General features: G+C 44.9%; 1 pseudogene; it reads left to right on the top strand.

Moving 5' to 3' along the window:
- Positions 1-1,037: 1,037 nt before the first annotated feature.
- Positions 1,038-1,514, top strand: LOC103736030 (annotated as a pseudogene).
- Positions 1,515-8,718: the final 7,204 nt, after the last annotated feature.

Raw genomic sequence — 8,718 nt, 5'->3', positions numbered from 1 at the left:
GTGGCGGTGCACACCTTTAATCTCAGGCAGAGGTGGATGAGTCTTTAGGAATTTGAGGCCAGCTTGGTCTACGTAGTGAGTTCTAGGCCAGCTGGGGATACAGGGAGACCAGGAGGAAGAGAGGGACAGAGGGAGAGAGAGAGAGACAGAGACAGAGACAGACAGAGAGGGTTAGATCCTGAGGATTAGGGTTTCAACACCAGGAATTCTGGGAGGGGACACGGTTCAGCTCCTTCATATAGTACCTGTGTGATCTTAAGCAGGCTACTTAGCTTCTCTGAGCCTCAGTTTCTTCCTACATCAAATGGGACTAATTCTCTAATAGTTTTTATGAGGATTAAATTGAGATGAGGATGTAAATATTTGGCACAGTGCCTGGTACAAAGCAAGCTCCAGGTAGCTGAATTTGACTATTATTCCTGGATGGCCAGGGAATGTCCTTGGACAGGTTTAAGCAGTTAAAAATGGTGGAGTGAAAAAGCAGCCATTTAAGATTAGTACAGACACAAGCCCCTCACACCCCAGCCCTTGATGGCCAGGACTCTTGGAATCCATCACAACAAAGATGTGTTATTACTTTGTAGTGATGAAGAATTTCATGGGGTAGGCTGGGATGTTGTCTGTGTTCTGTTTCACAGATAGCAATGTGGTTTCCGAAGGGACAAAATCCGCAGGTAGAGAGTAAGCACCAGTCAGGATAGGCTCTAGTCCTGTGAATCCAGGCACAACAAACACTTCACCCTCAGTCATTCCTGCGCTTGTGATCTGGCTTCTGCATGAGTGGAAAGAGTGTGGTCAAGGGTAAGTTGTGGCCTTTTGGGCCTACAGTAGTGGAGACTGCTGGGTGGAGAATTGAGAGAGAGGGGTTAGATTTTTCCTGGGGGTCAGTGACAAAGGCACTAGGTTAATAACTTGGTGCCACGGGTGGCTTTTTAGCCTTGAGATCAATCCTTTCAATGAGCAACTTTTGGAGTTTATTAAGGTGAAAACTGTGCTCTTCCACTGGAGGCCAGCAGGCTGTTGCCTGTGCCATTGCCATGTCTCTAGTGATCCTTGAGAATTCCAGCACACTTTATGAGTACTCAACACCGACATCGATGGGCAGTGGAAAATAACCTTTTCCATACTGCCACTATGGGTGTGGCTGAAGATATGCTCACTTGATGTTGAGGAAAACAGACAATGACCTCAGCAAGAGGGCTGGGGAACTCAGTTAGGATGAAGTGGAAGGTGTGATTACTATCATGCAGAATCCAGGCCACATCATGAAGAATCCAGGCCAGTACAAGATCCCAGACTGGTTCTTGAACAGACAGAAAGATAAAAAGAATGGAAAATACATCCAGGTTCTGGCCAATGATCTAGACAACAAGCTCCATAAAAACCTGGAATGACTGAAGAAGATGAGAGCCCACAGAGGGCCCTGCCACTTCTGGGGCCTTCATGTCTGAGGTCAGCACACCAAGATCACTGGCAGATGGGGTGGTACCCTGGGTGTGGCCAAGAAGAAATGAACCTGTAGGCCTTTTCTATTAATAAATAGTTTATATATAATAAAAAATCAGAGGTTTTTCAAAGTCCTTGGCAAAGTTCGACCAGACTTCTCAGACTCTGGGAGCCAGGTCCTGGTATTAGTCTTAGGAAACCAGAGGAGGGGTAGGCTGATATTTGAAGGCCATAAAAGTGAGCTAGAGGTTGTGGCTAGAGCCATGCCTGTTGGCTTTGTGCAAACACTCCTATTTTTTTTTTTTTTTTTAAATCCAATCACTTGCAATCCTGTTAAGGCAAATGATTGTGATTAAGAGGAAGAAGCAGAGAGGATCCTGTGGGAGCTCCTACCCAACACCCACAGGGAGCAGGAGAGAAACAGAAACAGATGCTGGGGCTGGCATCAGTGGCTGGGGCTGGGGTTGGCTGTTGTCATGCTCAACTGGTTTGGCCAGTCAGCTAGAGGCCCTGAAAAGAAATAGCCTTGCTTCACACCAGGGGAGCAGTCTTGACAGCTTTAGGTCCTATTTCTCCTTTGGGATCCAAAGGGAGCAATGGCCCAGGAGCTTCCCAGGGGTTGGGAAGGAGGATAGGCCCAGTCAGTAGGAGTGCCTGGTAAATGGTCAGGGACCACAGTGCTGCTTCACCTTCCTTCCTCTGAGGACTCTGTGACCCCTTTCACTTTCTCTTCTCCAGGCCTGCCTTCTCCCTCCATCCTGGCCAGCTCAGCTAAAGTAGCAAGCCCATGGAGGTCATTCTTGTGAGAGGTGCTTATGCCAGAAAGGACTCAAGCAAAGCATGGATTTTCATATAATGGACGACAACTAAACACTGAAAAACCTGAGTTATGCTTCCATTCAATAACAAGAGTTGGTAGAGGCACAGACAAAACTGTGTGAAAGAAGCTAGCACTGTGTGAATCTGTCTACCTGGAGGCCCAAAACAGACAAACCAACCCATGGCGACAGAAGTTCAGGAGTAGTTTCTTGCCTGATACTCACTTGGAAAGGGTGTGAGAGACCTCCTGGGCTGCTGGCGTTGTATTATATATTGATAAGTATATCCACAGGGGTGGATGCAGCTGTAAAAATGTATCAAATATTTCAGTGTTGTGTGCATTAATGTAGAATACCTCAACAAAAAAGTAGAAATTGGGGGCTGGAGAGAGGGCTCAGTGGTTAAGAACAGTGCCTATTCTTGCAGGAGACCTGGGTTTGATTCCCAGCATCCACATGGTGGTTAACAACCATAACTCCAGTTCTAGGGGAATCCAACACTCTCTTCTGACCTCTGAGGGCATTGCACAACACAGGTGCACTTACATACATGCAGGCAACACACTCATACACAAGAAATAAAAAAATAAATAAAATATTTTTTAAAAAGTAGAAATTATAAAACAAGTCATAAACAAGGTCAGTGTTACCCACAAACATCTAAATCTTTGTCTTGATGTCTCCTAAGATTACTTTTCTTGAAGATTCAGCGATGTGTTATTCCCTAGGGGACACAATTGCGGTGTCTCAGGGGATGAATGAAACCACAGATAATACCAAACCCTGTACATAAACCATATTTTTTCCATATGACTTGCAACATTACTCTAGAGTACCGGAGCCTCTCTGTCCTTTCATGTTTCATGCCCTGGTGCCTCCTTCGCATCAGTACTCTTGTGAATTGGGGCCATTATTAAGTAAAACAAGGGTTACTTGAACATAAGCTCTGTGTTATCAGGACAATCAATGCGATACCTGAGATGAATACTAAGTGATTAGTGTATGGATAGTATATACAGTATGAATACATTGAACAAAGTGTTGATTCCTATCTCAGGTGGGACATAGACTGGCAGCACAAGATTTCATCATACACACTTTAAAACTGATGATTTTTTTTTCATGGAAATTTCTATTTATTCTTTTCGGATTGTGGTTGATTGTAGGCAATTGAAACTATGGGAAATCAAACTGCAGCTGAGGGAGATGATTGTATTTCAAATGTTGTCTTTGTTAGTAGTCTGTTTAATTCACTTTTCTTTTTTTAAAAATTTCATTTATTATTTTTATTTTATGTATATGAGTGTATTGCCTGCATATGTGTAAGTGTACTTGTATCATGCAATCTCCAAGGAGGTCAGAAGGTGGTGTCAAATCCCTTGGAACTGGAGTTATGGACAGTTGTTAGCCACCATGTGAATGCTAGGAATCAAACCCCAGTCCTCTGCAAGAACAGCCAATGATCTTAACAGCTGAGTCATCTCTCCAGGCCCTAATTTCACTTTTCTTAAGAGTTCTGACCTTCCCAAGAAGCATTCTAAGTAGCTTGTGGCTTCAGACTCTTCAAAGAAGTGCTTTTGAGCTTCTGGATGTACATGGTGGACCCATAGGAATGAATCCATCCTTCTTTGCATGTAGGCCCTCCTTTTATTAATCTAGGTATGAAATGATGTTAGCTAGCTCTCTTTGTTTCATTCCCTGAATCTCTCTTGGGAGGGAAGAAATCGTAGGCGCTTCATTATAAGAACATCTTGTTGGAGATTCTTGGCCATTCCCCCAAACAGGTGATTCACAGATTGTTTCTCCTTGACGCTAAGCAGGTGTAAGCCATGTTAGGTCTCTATTCTACTTTCTTCTCCCTGCCCAGTCCCAGTCCTGGGAACAGGAGTGAAATGGACAGGGAGTATGGGGGTAGGGATGTCTATAGAGAAGTCACAAAAGACCCTGTTTTCAACAGGGAACTCTCTTAGTTTCTCAATAACGGACCTCCCAGGTAGCTCTCTGGGCATTAGGAAGGCATCTGGGTTGCGGGTAAGTTCCTGGCAAATGTTTCCTTGGCTGAATCTGTGGGGCCAAAGGAGAGAGCCACAACCTCTCCTTCAAAGTCAGAATTCAGCTAACTGTGCCTCAGAAAAGTGCTGACACACAGTCTGAATGTGATCAGACATGTTTTCTCCATTTTCTGCTGCCCTTGGTGAAAGCTACTGGTGTTCAATGAGCAGAAACAAACTGCCCTGCTGAGATTTCCTGCCAGTGCCAAGTGTTTCTGCCAAGAGTGTTGAACCGCCACCATGTTGAAGAGGTAGCTTTGTGCAGTTGGCTCCACCAAAGGTCCCCTGCTGAATCAGTGAGGCCTTCATGTTTCATCACCATTACTTTGCAAGAACAGAGGCAGTTCATTCACCACATAGTAGCCGTTTTCAGTGTGTGTGTGTGTGTGTGTGTGTGTGTGTGTGTGTCTGTATATACACACACGTGTATATATATACATATACAACATGAGACCCAAGGATTGTATGGAGGATGGAGGGTTTGATATGTTCTATGCTGCCCAAAAGATTTGCCTGGAAATACTTACCTATAACACATGTTTAAGGAAAAAACATAGTTCCCTTTTGAATGGCATCTTTCCTCTCTTTCCTGGGTTTATTTCATTTGATCCCTGATCAAAGGAGATGCTACCCATCTGAATCTTAAACCACTTCGGCGGTGGCTTTTCTTCCCTCTGTAATTCTTTGCTAATACCTAGGGTAGCCAAGAGAGGCTATTGGTTATTTTTACATTTGGGAGGCTCACTAAGAGGCCTCCTGAGCTGTCAGTAACTAAAAGTCTGTAGCTCAGGGGAGCTGGACACTCCCTGTCTTCCCACATTTGGTGGTGTGCTAATAACTGGGATAATTGCTTCCATAATGATCCCAGCAACAGTAATTTCTCTAGAGCACCCTGAGCAAAGCCTGTGAGTACATAGACCAGATGATGAGCAATTAGGGGTCCTTTCTGGGACTTCCAGGCCAGGATACCTTTTATTGAGAGCCTCTGCCCCTACCAGATACAGGCCTGCTTGCACCCAAGTTCCTCTGACCTCACTGGCTTTTTTTCTCTCCCTTCTGATCTATTTCTCTTCAACAGCCGTGAAGGGCTACACATCCACAGGACAGTGAAAGGAGACCCTGTGCCATTTCTCCTTTGTCCTCTCCATGCAGTACAGTTTTATCATGCCCCAGGGGAGCGGAGAGGCACAGGGAGAACTCTGTTCTTGTCTTGGAATTATAGGAATTTCCCCCAGGTTTCCCGATGGAATTCAGATCTCTCTTATCCTGAGATCGAAATACAGACAAGAGGACAAAGCTCAAGCTGCGCAGCAGCAGCACCACTGCCAAACCTCCTAGAAGTTACCATGGCTAAAAACTGGAATCTCCACTGGTTTTCCTCTTTAAAACACAACTTTTACTAAATACTGTGAGTTGCCTGCTAAGACAATGAGCCTGTCTGAGCATCTTGTTTAGGAATAAAGGGGAGAAAGGCATTGTGGGGCCCAAGAGCAGATGAATTGCCCCCAAGAATGGAAAACAAATGAGCCAAAGCATAAATGGATGGAAAAACAAAAGGAAGAGATTCTATGAACAATGCAGACTATTGAAGGGAAGGTACTGTGGACAGAGACCCAGGTCGTGGGACCAGCTGGGGAGTGGTGGGACAGGGTAGTTTAGCTGTCAGCACGTAACCCAGGGAAATTGTCTTCTCTCCTTCACCCTGTGCTTGGCTCATTTTCTTGCTGCCAGTATCTGGCCTGCTGGAGCAATTTTGTGGCGCTAAAAAGAGGGGGGAGGGGAGACACATCAGGCCAGCTCCTGTCCTGTTGGCTCCCTCTCCCAAACTGGCTTATGTCAAATGTGCACAATGGACATTCGGCCTTTCTTTTCTTCCTGAGAATGGGCAAAGAGGCCTGTGGCTAATTGCAGTGTAGCATACAGACTCCAGAGTAACTTGATCTTATTGTCTCCACTGACAATGGAGCCAGTGGGAGCACAATGATGGTCCTGAGAATCTTCCTATCCCTTTCTTTCTAGAATGCATGATTACCTTGCCCACAGGGAACACCCACAAACTGTTAGGATACTGAGGAATTGTGGCATGCAGGCAGGAGTTTGTCAACATGGACTCCCCAAGACTCTTTCCTCTTGGGCAGCACAGATTCTCGACTTATGACAAGGTCATGGCCCATAGACCCATTGTAACTTGAAAACATTGTAAGTTGAAAATGCATTGAATACATTCAACCTATGGAACATCATAGTTTAGTTACGCCACACACTAGCATATCATGTGTCACCTGGTGGTCATGTGACCTGGAGCTGTGATTTGGTGTGTGTCCAGCGTGGTGAGAGAGGATCTCACTGCCTATCACTAGCCTTGGAAAAGGGCTAAATTCAAAACACAAAGTATGGTCTCTATTGAATGGATATGGCTTGTGCACCATTGTAAAGTAGAAAAATCGTTAAGATCAACCATTGTGAGTCACAGTCATGGGCCATCTCTAGAAAATGATAACACTGGTGATATTTCAATGAAGAGTGGACAATCCTCCCTTCCTACCACCTCCAGGTCTTGCCTAGCTACCCATCAGAGCTCCAGAAAGTTAGTCCAATCTGTAATACTTTCCTGTTGTTGTGGCAATGGTCTTGAACTCTGATTCTTCAGAACTCATCATAATTAATTCATTCTAGGGCTCCTTGGAAGATAGAGCCCAGGCCTACCCTTGAGAGCCCAGCAGCATTGGACTTCTGATCTCAGCAGATCACATCATATGAAGAAACAAGACCCTGAGAGGAAATTAATGAATAGTCTTTGACCACAACCTGAGCCCTATTTGTAATAGAGACAAAGGGCTCATTCTTGTTTATTTCATGTCAAGGGTCAAGTTGCTCACATTTTCCCTTCAGAAAAGGGGAGCTGAGGGAAGGCGTCCTAGAGGTCCCAGATACCAATGCCAAATGGCACCCCAGGAGCACCCTGCTATAGGACCCAGCTTCCCTTTAAATTGCCCCATTCCCAGCATGCCTCCCAGATCCACCTGGGATTCCCTCTCATGTCTACTTGTTCCCCCATGCATTGTTCTCCTGTCCAAACCTCAAAACCACTCTCAAGAGAAAACTTTCTGTTATAACCAAATGGGTTCAGCATGTTTATTATTCTAGTCCATCCCCAGATAGCCAAGCCCAGGGTCTTTAAATCATATACATGCACATACACAAACCAAAATGCACACCCGAGCTTGAAAAAAGGAACTGAAAAAGTAGCTTACTGATCCCTTCCCCACTGGAGAAGCAAGAAGTTTTTAAACCCAGAAGATGGGAAACTGCATGTTTGGAAGTGTGAGAGTTCAAAAAAAAACAAAGGGAACTTAGAACAGCGTGGGCAAGAGAGTATCATGGAAGTGCCAGGGACAGGAAGACACGTGACGGGTGAGGCTAAGAAAGGCTGGCGAACGTTCACATCTCCAGTGTCAAGTGAGACTGTATGACTATGAGTGTGGAGAAGATGAAACCAGAGGGTAAGAGCTACACGTTCTCTTTGTCAGGACAATGATGGCTGCAGAGGAACTGTCTCAGCAATGTGTCACAAGCCAGGAAACCTGAGAGAAATCCCGCCAAAGCAAGAGCAACTGTATCCCACTGCCTTCATCAGTGTCAGCTAGATGGTCAATTGAAGTGCTGGCTGGAGCTCCATATGGAAAGAGAGTAATGGGGTACTGGCATAGCTGGGGGGTGGGGCTGGCTGCTGCTCAGGTCTGTGCAGGATGCCTTTGCCTTGAGGAGGTGTGGTGTGAATATGGGCCTGGAGGTAAACTCAAATATGCAGCTTAATGTGTGCATCCTCTTACTTGACATTTGTGTGCTCACATATGCTCATTCATAGGAGCTGAGTTCCCAAACTGACAATTACTTTGATGTAAATGACAGGATTTCCTTTTTATGGTTCAGTGTTAGTTCATGCATCATACGTGTCATACCTTTATTCATACATGCATTGATAGACAGCTTGGTTGATACCAGGTTTTGGTTACTGTGAATGGTGCTGCAATAAACCTGAGAGTGCAGGTAGCTCTGCCGTGTAAGACTTTGTTTCTGGGGCTGGAAAGATGGCTCAGTGATTAAGAGCACTGGCTGTTCTTGCAGAGAACTTGGTTTGGTTCCCAGCACCCACATGGTGGCTAACAACCATCCATAACTCCAGTTCTAGGGATCTGGCACCCTCTTCTAATATCCATGGATATTTCATGCATGGGTACACTTACATACATGTACATAAAAATTCATAGACATAAAGATAATAGATGAATAAATAAAAAATTGAAAATATTTCTTTCTTTTTTTTTTGGTCTTTTTGAGACAGGGTCTCCCTGTAGCTCCGGCTGTCCTGGAACTCACTATGTTATGTAAACCAGGCTGGC

This window comes from Nannospalax galili, unplaced genomic scaffold (assembly GCF_000622305.1).
Source record: "Nannospalax galili isolate Female #2095 unplaced genomic scaffold, S.galili_v1.0 scaffold637, whole genome shotgun sequence".
NCBI classification, from domain to species: Eukaryota; Metazoa; Chordata; class Mammalia; order Rodentia; family Spalacidae; genus Nannospalax; species Nannospalax galili.
The sequence above is the reverse complement of the archived record's forward strand: the minus strand, read 5'-3'. Positions and strand labels throughout refer to the sequence as shown.